We start from the raw sequence: 12,327 nt of genomic DNA, 5'->3' as shown, positions 1-12,327 counted from the left end.
ATTTTGTTGCACGCTTTTGTTGAAAGTGTGCCTTCTATATTAATCTCTTTTCTCTTAAATCCAAAATTAATAGCTGCACTCAAAACGCATCACAATCGCTGTCAGCCCTTTCAACCGTCAATTAATGCGCACTCGCATGATTTTTGTGGTAAATTAAAAGTGGCATGTGCCCCAATTGTGACTGTGTGTGACCAAAACACTTACAATCACGCGACCGCAAACGAAACTCGCAACTCTAGCAAAGCGCAGCGATTGCTGCTGGCTGCCGAGCGCTCTGCCCCAATGTCGGTTTGTCAAGCGGCAACGACAAGCGATTAATTGCAACAAATTCTCATGAAGAGCCACAACAGCTATGAATACGAAATCAATGGCAGTGTGTGCGTGAATTTGTTTATATGTGTTGGTGCCACCAGTTAAACGGTTACAAAATCGTAATATTGAATTTTTTCTCAACTCTCAATATACGTCACACACAGTTTCCCACAGCTCAGCAAAGGCATTTGAATGAGCGAGCGAGTGACGTCGCCGCTATCAGCCGAGTTGTTGACTTCGAGCAGCGTTTATCGCCGGTGTCAGCATGTCACCCGCACATTTTACAGTTGATTTTCCAGCCAACAAAATGTTACAACCAATACCGCCAACCCCGCGCCCCGAGTGGCGCAACACCGAGTGCTTAATTTACTATACAGCGCTAATGCAGCGGAGGCGGGCGCGCGGGGAAAGACGTTCGTGTCGAAATTTCTACCATTTCTAGGTTAAATATGAAAAAGCGAGCGAGGAGCGTGAGAGCGGGTAGGTGATGACTTGATATGCACAGCATGTCATAACCCATATTTTGTTACAATAAAGCTGTGAAGTGTGGCAGCCGGCAATGAGTGTTCGTGCGCTGTCCGTCCGTACGTTCTATCGGCTGGCTTCCGCTCACCCTGCTTCACGTAATCAAAGCGCAACATTTTCTTTCAGCAAATTTTCGTAATTTCTTTATTTTTATTATTTTTCCTGCAACGGAAATGAACACATTGCAACGGCAGCGGCTGCAAACCTCAGCAGCGACGCCATAACCAATCAATTCTTCAGGGTGGTAAGTTGACTTGCAGCTTTGCCGGTTGCAGGACCAACTAACCGACCCCACATCAGCGCTGCTGCCGCCAGCTGTGCAAGGAAATACAAGCCCTATATCACAGCGCCCTCTCTTCTGTACACCTCCTCCACCGCTACCCGTGCAAGCTCCGACGTGTAAATGTTGCAAGGACGTGGCACGCTGTGCGCTGTGAATGTTGCATGAAAAGAAAAGCTGCAACGGCCACATGCTCATTTATGTGTATGTGTGTGTGTGTGATTTAAGAAAATCGGAAGTGCTGATTGAAATCGTTTTGGCGTGAAATCAATCATCGCGTTCACATTCGTTAAGGATCTCAAAAATTTCATTAGTGAACTTAATGTGATTTGTGTCAATTGTCGTGATTACTTTCCTTCTCTTTTCTGCATAACCAGCAGGAGTGGGCGCTGCTGCTGATGCTGATGATGTTCGAATGTGGCACAATTTTTTGCAGATAACTGTATTAGAGTCAAGATTGCTAGGGGAAAAATGATACTCAATTTGAAACGTAAATTTCCTTTTTTCTATAAATGTGGGAGAACTAATATATTGTGTAATAGTTGCATCAAAATTTTTCCCGAACTAAGTATAAACTCAAAATAAAAATCGATAATATCTTGTTATCGATAAGTATCGGGAAAACATATCGATTTTTCGCAATTAATTAGCATAATAATAAAAGTGTTAACAAAATTCTGGATATTTTAGACTATCATAGAAACTAAAATATTGATATTAGGACTAATTTATCGACAATTTGAGAAATATCGATAATTTTTAAAACAAATTTATCGATATTTTCTTCTAGAATACAGTAGAGATTCTTTCGAAATAAGAAATAAATTATAGAGAAATTTTTCTAATTTAATGCTGATTTTATATATGTAGATACAATATATTGGGTTTCCATTTCCGCCGCACAACGATGGTTTCAACGTTTTCGTTCTGGGGTAGAGGTGATCGAAGATGCGCCGCGCTCCGGAAGGCCTGTCGTCGAAAATTGCGATAAAATCGCTGAATTGGTCGAAAGAGACCGGCATAGTAGCAGCCGTAGCATCGGTCAAGAGCTGGGCACGAGTCATCAAAAATTCATTTCAATTTCAATTAAAAAAAAATATATTCAATAAAAATACCGCAAGACTTTTTTGACAACCAAATATTATAACTATCATTGCCACATTTTATTTTCTTCATAAAAAAATGAATTATTGATATTTTTTTTTAAATAAAATTTTCGTTTTCACATATTTATATTTTTATGCTGTGTAATGTTGTTATAAAACCCATTTAAAATTATCGATTTATTTTTTGAGCAAAATTATCGATTTTTATCTCTACGGAAAACGAGTGATTGAAAAAATTGTCGATGTATGTATTATTTCACTAACATTACGGTTATCGTATTTAATATTTAGGCCTCTATTGAAAACGAGCTATTGAAAGAATTATCGATATGTTATTTGAAGAGTGCTATCGATTATTTATGTTTTATTTTGTAACTGTATAAAATAAATATTAGATCTCAATTATCGAACGAATTAAAAATTTTCGATAAATTTTTTGAACAAAATCATCGATTTGCTTATATGTAATTTTCCATTGTAAATATACATGAAGAAAAAACTGAAATTTCGCTAATATTATGGTTATCCTATTGAACATTTTTGTCTCTATAGAAAACGAGCATTTGAAAAAATTATCGATAAATTTTTTGATAAGTGTTATCGATTATTTATGTTTTTGTTATAAAACTGTATAATATAAATATTAGAACTAATTTAACGAGTAATTAAAAAATCATCGATATATTTTTTTTAACCAATTATCGTTTTTTTGTATTTTTATTTTAATACTGTACATACATGAACATCAAAAACAAAGTGAGACGTTGTATCCAATATTTTAGTCCATATAGAAGACATAAGCGTAAAAATATTATCGATATTTTAGAGTATCAAGAATTATCGACTAAAATATCGATTATATTTTTAGTTATTTAACACATATTTTTACAACACAATGCCTTCATGACATAAAACCAATTACCTAACCTGAAACTATGAGACAAATCACGTGATATTAATTTCGAACAGAATCGAAAATAATCCCTTTCTATTTGATGATATCTTCCGATTTCTTACTTGATACTATGCTATATAGACTATAATAAAACCAGTTACCACGTTCAGAAAACCTTTCTACATTCATCACCAAGCAAATTTTTTCTACTAAACTTCCCACATACTTCCGCTGTCTTACCAAGAACCACCCCAACCTCAAAACATTCAACTTTCCACATTCATCAAGTGCGCAATTGCAAATTGAAATGAGAATCCCGGCAAACATATGAACGCTTCAATGGCCAAAAGAATACAAAAGGTGGGGGTAATAAATAGAAACCTCATAGCGAATATTAGAAAACTATTCCGAGTAAGAGCGAATGAAGGACAACTAGAAACGGGAATGTGATTCTAATAAGTAATGGGGAAGGCAGAAAAAAATGACTGAGGAAATAAAAAGCGCACACGTAGACAGAACATATCAAGAAAATAGCAGTAAAAAAGCAACAATTGTAGAAAACGCTACAGCGATAGCAACAACAACCACAACATATTGAGTGCACAAACAACAAATGCAATAACGACAACACATAATCAAATAAGCATGCAAACCGGATATGAAAGTCAAGTGGTTGCGCCGCTGTGGGAGATGGGGAACAAGGAAGAAAGCGAGGGAAGCAGTTGTTGGCAAAAACACCCCAGAAAATTTGCAATACTTGCAATGTTTCTTTTTTGAAGCTGCAGCAGCCACCTTCATCTAATAGCATTAAAATGTAAATCAATGCTGCTGAGTATGAATTGTAAGCAATCGAGAAAGCGTACATACCAGGCGAGCTTACTTCTAAGGACCCTGTAAGGATGTGTTGTTCAAATTTTAGTATCAATGACAGATGGAGGAAAGATTTGCTAGTTATGTTTTCAAAATTCTGCTCAAAATTTTTAAAAACGTAGTATACGAGAAAAATCCGGAAATAAATCAACGGGAATCCCGAAACAACCACAGGAGGGTCCGTTCCTCGACATTCGGATTACGCAACCGGAAGGGCATTGGGTTCAAATTAGGTTTTAATATAATACTACAATCGAGTAGTAGTCATCAATTGATTTTAGGAAATATTTCATTCCTCAATTGCTACCACTGAAAAAATCCGAGGTTACGCATTTTACATATTTTTATGTTCTAAAATTTATATCACTTGCCTACGCAAATGAATACAACAAATTAGCTAAACCATTAATATTATAACATTGATGAATTTCTATTGAAAATATATTGATAATATATTCGGGATCCCGATATAATTTTTTTCCAATCCCGAAAATTAAATTTATAACTTCGTTTGTCGGGATTTGTAAAAAAATGTTTAAAACGCGCCCAACCCGCACTTTTTTCAACCCCGAAATTTCGGGATTTATAAAATGATATTTAAATTCCGCCCAACCCGCACTTTTTTCAATCGAAAAATTTCGGGATTCACAAAAAAAAATTTAGAACCCACACATTTCTCAATCCCGAAAATTCAGGATTTATAAAAAAATAGTTAAAACCTGCCTAAAATCTTTAGTTAGCGTCAATAAATTTTTGGGTAACAATTTCCTACAGGGTACGTACTATATTCACATCCATCATACCAAAAATCCCAACTTTCTTTTGCACCCCAAAGTCTATACAAGTGTTAGAAGTGCATGCTAGTATATTTAGAGCGCTTTTTTGCACATTTTTTAAAGCAATCACAATCAGTGTAAGTGAAATTTGTTCTACTATTTGTTGTTGGGCAAGAAAAATAACAAAACTTGAGAGGTGGTTAGTCATTTCTCATAAAAGATGATTTGAAGAGATGAAGGGGGAAGGTGGAGGGGTATTTTAATTTCAGGTGGATTTTTTTTAGGCATACGAACATATAGTATACTCGTATGATAGTCTTGATTGTTTTCATCAGTATTTTGTATTTTTTTGCAGAAAATAAATGAAAGAAAGGTTTGCTTCACGGTCTATCCTTTATTTGTATTTAGAAGTCAATCATATAATCATATAATGTGTATTTAACATAAAATATAGTCAGGTATCTAGAGATTTGGAACTTTTATTACCGGTATATACTTAGTAAACCTATAAAAATGTATCTAATTTTAATATACTAACAAATCAGAGAAACGAAATCATAACTGGTCAGGAGTGGAGTTTTCTGTCAAGTAAAAGCGTAAAAGTATCGTCAAAAGCCTTGTTAGTAAATCTTCACTCTTTTTCTGGTTCTCCTACATTTCTTATAGAACTGGGAAGATGGCTTACTTTTCCTTAGATAATCTCCTTGCATAACCTTAACTGAGTCATGGCGAGTTGAAAATATTCTAGTTTTATTCATTCGATAATTTAAATATTCAAAAGTATCTTTCTAAAAAAATTGTTCAAAATTTAAATCATTACTGTTTAAGTGTCGTGGCAACTGAACCAGTTAGATCTGTGCATGAAACTTAAAACGCGTTTTTTCGAAATTACCTATGAGGCGATCGCTTTGATATCTCACGTTCAAATCAGAAGATTTACTTGAATTATGGCATGAATATTCTTTAAGTATTTTTCTATCACATGATGCAACAAAAAATTCAAAATTTTAATTTGTAATATTTTTGAAAGTTCAATCAAATGCTTGAAATTAAGGCCTCTCGACTAGAATACCACCTTAAACTACTGCCCAGGGCCAAAGAAGAGGCACCGACTTCGGGAAAAAATTTAACTAAACCATTTTTGCGTTGTGTACTAAATAATGAGAAATTATATTGTTTTTGAAGTACTATTAATCAAGAGAGCGCGAAATATTTTATTTCACCAAACCATTGTGGTGAATTTATGGATCTGTTCCCAGTTAGAAAATACTTTTTTTTACAAATACATAATATCACTCATTTGCTGCAAGACCGGCATAAGTCAAAAAAATCAATTTTCCAGAAAACGCGTTAAAAGTTTTCAACTGACTACAACCTTACACGGTGACTCTAACCTTACACCTCTTCTCAAGCGGAGCATATAAGAGGTATTCATATGAATTTTTTCACTCAACATGAAGTATGATATAACGAACAATTCTGCAGCATTAACTCAAAAATCATGTTTTTTGATTTATGCCGGTCTTGCAGCAAATGAGCGATATGTACTTTAATGTAAATCATAAATGTAACAAATTATTTTAAAAACAGTTTTACGCACACTTACCACATATTCTTCTCCTCATTATTCTTCTTTTATCCGCTCTTAGAAAATAAAGTCCTGTAGAGTCAGTCTTCACTTTAGTTTTTGCTTTATTACTAGTTCTACTATTATTACTATTATATTTTCACTCGCGATTTCGCATATTTTATTAAATAACACTAATCATTGACACACTACCGACAAACTAAACGATTTCAATGCAACACTTCACACTCGATTTTCATTGACCGATCAAACACACGACGCATAATTAATAAAAATACTATTACACTAATAATCACTGCACAAAACTTATCACACGCGATTACTTTTTGCCGTAGAAACTTCGCGAAAATTACGAATTGCAGCAACGCAATAAGAAACCGAAGCAACAACGAAACGCAGCGAACGACTCAAGCACTATTAAAAATTCATTTATTTACTTTTTTACTCTAATTATATACTCGTCTGTACTTATTTGCACTATGTTCACTTTGTTGACTTGTGAAATAATATTTTATTTTAATATAATAATTTGCTTATAGTTTTACTTCTCCAAAAGTTGATTTTAGTCCAGCAGCACAGAAACTTCACTAATTAACACAGAGCGCTGGCAGCGGAAATATTTTATGCGTGACCTTGTAACTGTTGTCCTTAATTGTTGCTGGCTCTGACTGCAAAGAGAAATAAGAGAAAATGCGCAAAATAAAAACAAATTGCAACAAAAATGTAGTAGGCAATGCTTTTGTAATAACAACGCTCACTTACATATTATTAGGATGTGAGAATTTAGTAGAACAACATCACACTTATAATTAGAGTGTGACATCTTAATAGAGAAATGATTATGCAAAATATTAAAAAAAAATAACAAAATATAAATGGACATCACATACATATATACATATGTACATACTTATGTATAAATTTATTGCCCACTTTGAGTGGCTTTGCATTTCCGAATCTATGAGAACGCAAAATAAAAAGCGATATGTTCGTGTTATCGATTGTTAACGGATAATAATTTCGAATTTTCATAATTAATTAACATAAAAAATAAAAAGTTGATAAAAATATAGCATATTTTGGACCAAAAGTGAAACTAAGATATTGACAAAAGAACCCAATTATTGGCAATTTAAGATATATTGATATTTTTTTTGAACAATGTTATCGATTTTTTAATTTTTTTTATACAAAAAAGTTTTGATGTAAAACCAATTCTGGAGTAATTTAAAAAGTATCGATACTTTATGCTATCGATAGTTATCGGACAATGATATCGATTTGTCGTAAATTATTAAAATAATAATCAAAGAGTTAATAAAAATGCAGATATTTTAGGCTAAAAGTGAAACTAAAATATTGATATTAGAACCCAACTATCAACAAATTAAGAAATATCGATATTTTTTAAATTTTTTTATTTTTATGCTGTATGATTTTAATATAATAAGTTAATAACATAGTAATTTAAAATTAATCTGTACATATGTTATCGAAATTTATCGGAAGTAATTTCGATTTCTCATAACTAAGTAACACAATGATTAAAGATAATTTTTATATAAGAACCCAGTTGTCGAGCTAATTCTCGATACTTTATTTTATTGATAGTTATCGTACAATCATATTGATTTTTCGTAATATTGATTTTTCGTAAAAAATTAATACAATAAGTAAAGAGTTAAAAAAATTGTAGATATTTTAGGCCAGAAGAGAAACTAAATTATTGATATTATCTTTCGTTGCCTTGCTTTTCCAATAACTTCCAAACATATTTTCGTTTATAATTTTATGGAATAGTTTTTAAGTCATGGCTTTTTTATGATTTTTTGTTATTAGCATTGGAAAGGATTGAACTTTATTTACTTATGTTGAAAGTGGAAAATTTCAGGAATGGGTATTCTGATTTTCAAAGGATTTCTATTGTAAGAAAACATTAAATTATTCTTAAAAAGCGAATACTACAACTATGGCAATCCTCGCACTAGCAGCTACATACATAAATGCATAGCCCTTACATCACAAAATTGATAGGAATAGAGAGTATGAAAAGTTCATTCCGTTAGCCTTTGGACAAGACTTTGAGATCATGTCATAATAAAAGCTTACCATTACTGCTTCATACATAAACTGGGAGAAAAGTATTATTTGTATTTAATGTTAATTTTGAATTATAAATTAAATAAGAACTAATGGAGGATCATTTGATGTTTTAAAAAACTGCATATGAGCCTTTTTATTGACCTTGAAAGTATACACTATGAAGATTATACGGATTTCTGAAACTGAATCGAATCCTTACAAGCAAAATATTAGACTAAGAATCTTAAGAAATCATTTACACTCTAATTATGTCATTTTTAGACTTTTATAGTATTTTTGGGGCTGTTGTAAGATGAGAAATAATTAAAAGTAAAACAATGTTTTATTATCAATAAAATTATAATAAGTGCTTTCAAACATTGAATCGTCTTTTGATGATTTTTCGCAACTCGAAAAAAAGGGTAGCATGTAAGCTCTAGTCTATCAACATCTGAAGCTCGCAGGACCTTGATAATTGTATTCACTGCCACATCAGTTGCAGCTCAAAAATATTTATTTTTTTACTTTATTTACTGTTACTTTATATCATACAATGCTGATGCAAATTCGAATATAAAAAGCATGAATATTTCATAGAAAATTGACTTTCAATCAAACTAATATTTTCTGTCTACCGTTATTTATTCGTTGGCAACAAAACCAAAATATCAAAGGTTAATTGCCTAAATGGCCGGCGGATATTGAACACCTGCAACGAAGGCAGCTCAATCAGCGTATATAACCGGAATACACCCGGTAAAGAAATTATTGGTGTTAACTTTTGAAGAAGTACCAATATGTATAATATGTTAGAAGACCTTAACCATGGGGAGTAAGCTAATGTATACACTCAAGGTCATCTGATAGTCAAGCAGTATATATAATATGTTTGACATCATTCGATAATAAGAAATTCACTTAAAAATACCTGTTAGTTTAGGGGACATCTAGAAGATCTCGAAACAATTTGCAGTTTAATGCTCGGTTGTTGCTCTTACCTGGGTGTAAAGAACAAAAACTCGGAATATTGGTCACAAATTTTCGAAACTGAGCAGTAAAAGCAATCCCTACATATCAGTACCACTTACAACTCTTTGCGATGACTACCCTCCGTCGAAATTGGTGCTCTGTTCTACAGGACATACATTTAGCTCACAAGTGTACATACAATACAAGCTCCCACAATACGCTGCCCAGGCATTTAAAATCTATACATCAAATGTCAACGAGGTTAGTGGCGGTGACACCGTTAGACACCAACAGCCACAATGCCGGCTGGTAACTGTAACCGCAGGACGACATAGGAAACAACGAAAGTAGTGGAACTGCTGTCCTTGTATGAGTAGTACGAGTGCACAGCAGAAAGTGAGTGAGCGCACGTGAGTGAGTGTCTGTACGCGGGTAAAGCTGTTAAAACTAATTGGGTGATAAATTCATTGCAAAATTTATAACTATTCGAATGGTGCAACGAAGCGGCACACGGCTACTACGAAGTCTAAAAATCAACAAGCGGTAGCAGGCAGGTGTATAGGAAGGTAAGTGGATTGTGTAATGGTTGAAATTTCGGGATCCCGAAAGGCAAGCAAGCCTAAAAATAAAAAAAAAACAGCATTAAGCTGGTGAATAGAAATGCAAAGTTTTGAGTTACATATAAATACATGTATACAAGCGGCAGAAAGCAGGTGAACAGAAGTTCAATATTTTAAGTTTCGGAATCGGGTTTCCAAAGGCTACAAAATTAACAAACGGCAGTAAGCAGATGGATACGAATGCTTTATGCAACGTTTTGAGTTTCGGGATCCCGAAAACACGAGTAGAAAATTTCGGGATCCCGAAAGTTTAAAAATCTTTGTTTTTTATTTTTGTTTTGATACTTTTTATTTTATGTTAAAAAAATTTTCTTTGTTAAAAAAATTTTAAAGCTCGATTTGAAAACTTTGGGATCAGGAATTTCAATTTGTATTTTTGTTTTGGTAAATTTTAAATTAAAAAAAGTTCTTTGTTAAAAAAATTTAAAAAGCTCGATTTGAAAATTTCGGGATCCCGAGTTTTGTTTACCAAAATTTTTTTTTGCATTTATAATTAAAGTAGGGTTTTATCCCCAAAATATAAATATTGTTAAATTAAAATTCCGAAATTTCGGGTTTAATCGGGATTGATTTTACACTAGAAATGGAAGTGTTAGAAAGGAGTGTGTATATTTAAAGGTCTAATGTGAGTTGCTATAGCCATAACGGTGGTCCTGTATATATATACATATTTATACTTCCGTTAGGTATGTACATATGTTTGTTTTAGCACCCATTTGCATTAGTTTCACCTTTACCGAGCCGCATGGGTTTGGCAAAAGCTGTCTAGACGAGCGGACGAGCTGTAGTCGCAGTCCGTGGACATTAGAACGCACACACACATACAAATAAAGACAAAAATCGCAAAAGCTTAAAAATACATTCGCTCTCGTAAAATAAACAAGAGTGTAGCGCTACTATTTTTGAGGTCACAGCTGTGGGGCATACCAGCACAAGTCCGCCTCAACTCACTGCTCTAACACCAACTGAATAGTTGCCTATCTTCATGGCAGACACCGTTTCATGTCATCATTCTTTTGTTTGTTGCGGTAAAGCACCGAAAATGGCGAAAACGCCAAAGAAAACATGAAACATTTAAATTACAACAACAACACGAGCGAAATTAGAAAGTAGAACGGTAAATATGCATGGCAACCCTTTCGCAAATAGCGCCGAAACAATACGACAAGTGCTGCGCTCCCATTTACTCGACATGAAAATGGCGGTGGAAAAAATCGCAAAGAAAAAAATTTAACACCAACAACAAAAGCAAAGATAAATCAACAAAAAGTCATTTCGTAATCATCGTCGTTTATGCCTGAATAATGTTAACAAAATAGTTTACGACATTGGTGACAAGTCGACATCGCGTGCGCTAAACGCTCGCCAAAGCAATAGTGGGGGGGGAAACGGAGTTGGTGTAACTATGCGGGCGTGTATGGGGAATTGAGACAGACAGTTTGGTTAGCTGTAATGGGATATATGTATGTATATTCAAGCAAAGGTAAATACAACTATGGGCCATATTGGTAGGGCACGGTGTAGTTGGATGTGTGTAAATGTAAGTTTAGTCCATGTGTGTGTATGTTTTACCGGTATGTGTGTGCGTGTGATTGTCTGCCGTGCATTTGCCTGGTTAGTTTTATGAGTTTCTGCATAAATGGTTATGGCGCATATCCGGTTTGTTAGCATGTAAAAAATGTCTAGGATGCGCCCACTGACATGCCAGCAGCAGGGTTGCCAAGTCGCAATAAATTGTCAGACTAGTGTCCCAGTTTCAGTAAATTGAACAAAAAAGTTGAGTTCGCTTTAGAAAGTACACCTAGGCACGGATCGTTAAGAGTTTGCCAATCACAGGTGAGTTCTTATTGGCGATTTGGGGTCGGAGATCTTTAATATTTCCGCACTGTTTTATCTGCTCCAGACAATACTTCTCTAGAAAAGCGCATCTTCAAATCTTCGCCAATTGTATCCAATAGAGGAATGTACACTGAGATCCTGTAGTATTCTTCGCAAGTTCTCACGCAGAAATTTTTCCCTTTTTCCCCCTCTGGATCCGCCACTGGTGTTACCCATAAACTCCTAAAATGTGAATCATCGGATCCTCATCGATCAAACAGATGATTCCTCCATACAGCTTTTGAAAAGAACGTCTGACAGAATGTAAACCTATCAGACCTATAATTGATTGAGAGATTGACTTTGCCAAAATCCACTAGTTCGGAGGACTACTTATGGTTCACTTTGTGGCAGTTCGGATGACTTCTTACGGTTCGTAGTCGCACAAATTCTGATGTTTAAGCAACGTTTGCTCTGGAGGTCCAA

General features: G+C 34.2%; 1 long non-coding RNA gene across 1 annotated transcript in view; it reads right to left on the bottom strand.

Moving 5' to 3' along the window:
• Positions 1 to 6,997, bottom strand: part of LOC125779274 (uncharacterized) — a 111,035-nt gene extending 104,038 nt beyond the window's left edge. The window contains exon 1 of the long non-coding RNA XR_007423242.1: positions 6,371 to 6,997. This is a non-coding gene — a long non-coding RNA (uncharacterized LOC125779274). The remainder of the gene's footprint in view (positions 1 to 6,370) is intronic.
• Between the last annotated feature and the right edge of the window lie 5,330 nt (positions 6,998 to 12,327).

The sequence above is a fragment of the Bactrocera dorsalis genome, chromosome 1 (assembly GCF_023373825.1).
Source record: "Bactrocera dorsalis isolate Fly_Bdor chromosome 1, ASM2337382v1, whole genome shotgun sequence".
NCBI lineage: Eukaryota > Metazoa > Arthropoda > Insecta > Diptera > Tephritidae > Bactrocera > Bactrocera dorsalis.
The sequence above is the reverse complement of the archived record's forward strand: the minus strand, read 5'-3'. Positions and strand labels throughout refer to the sequence as shown.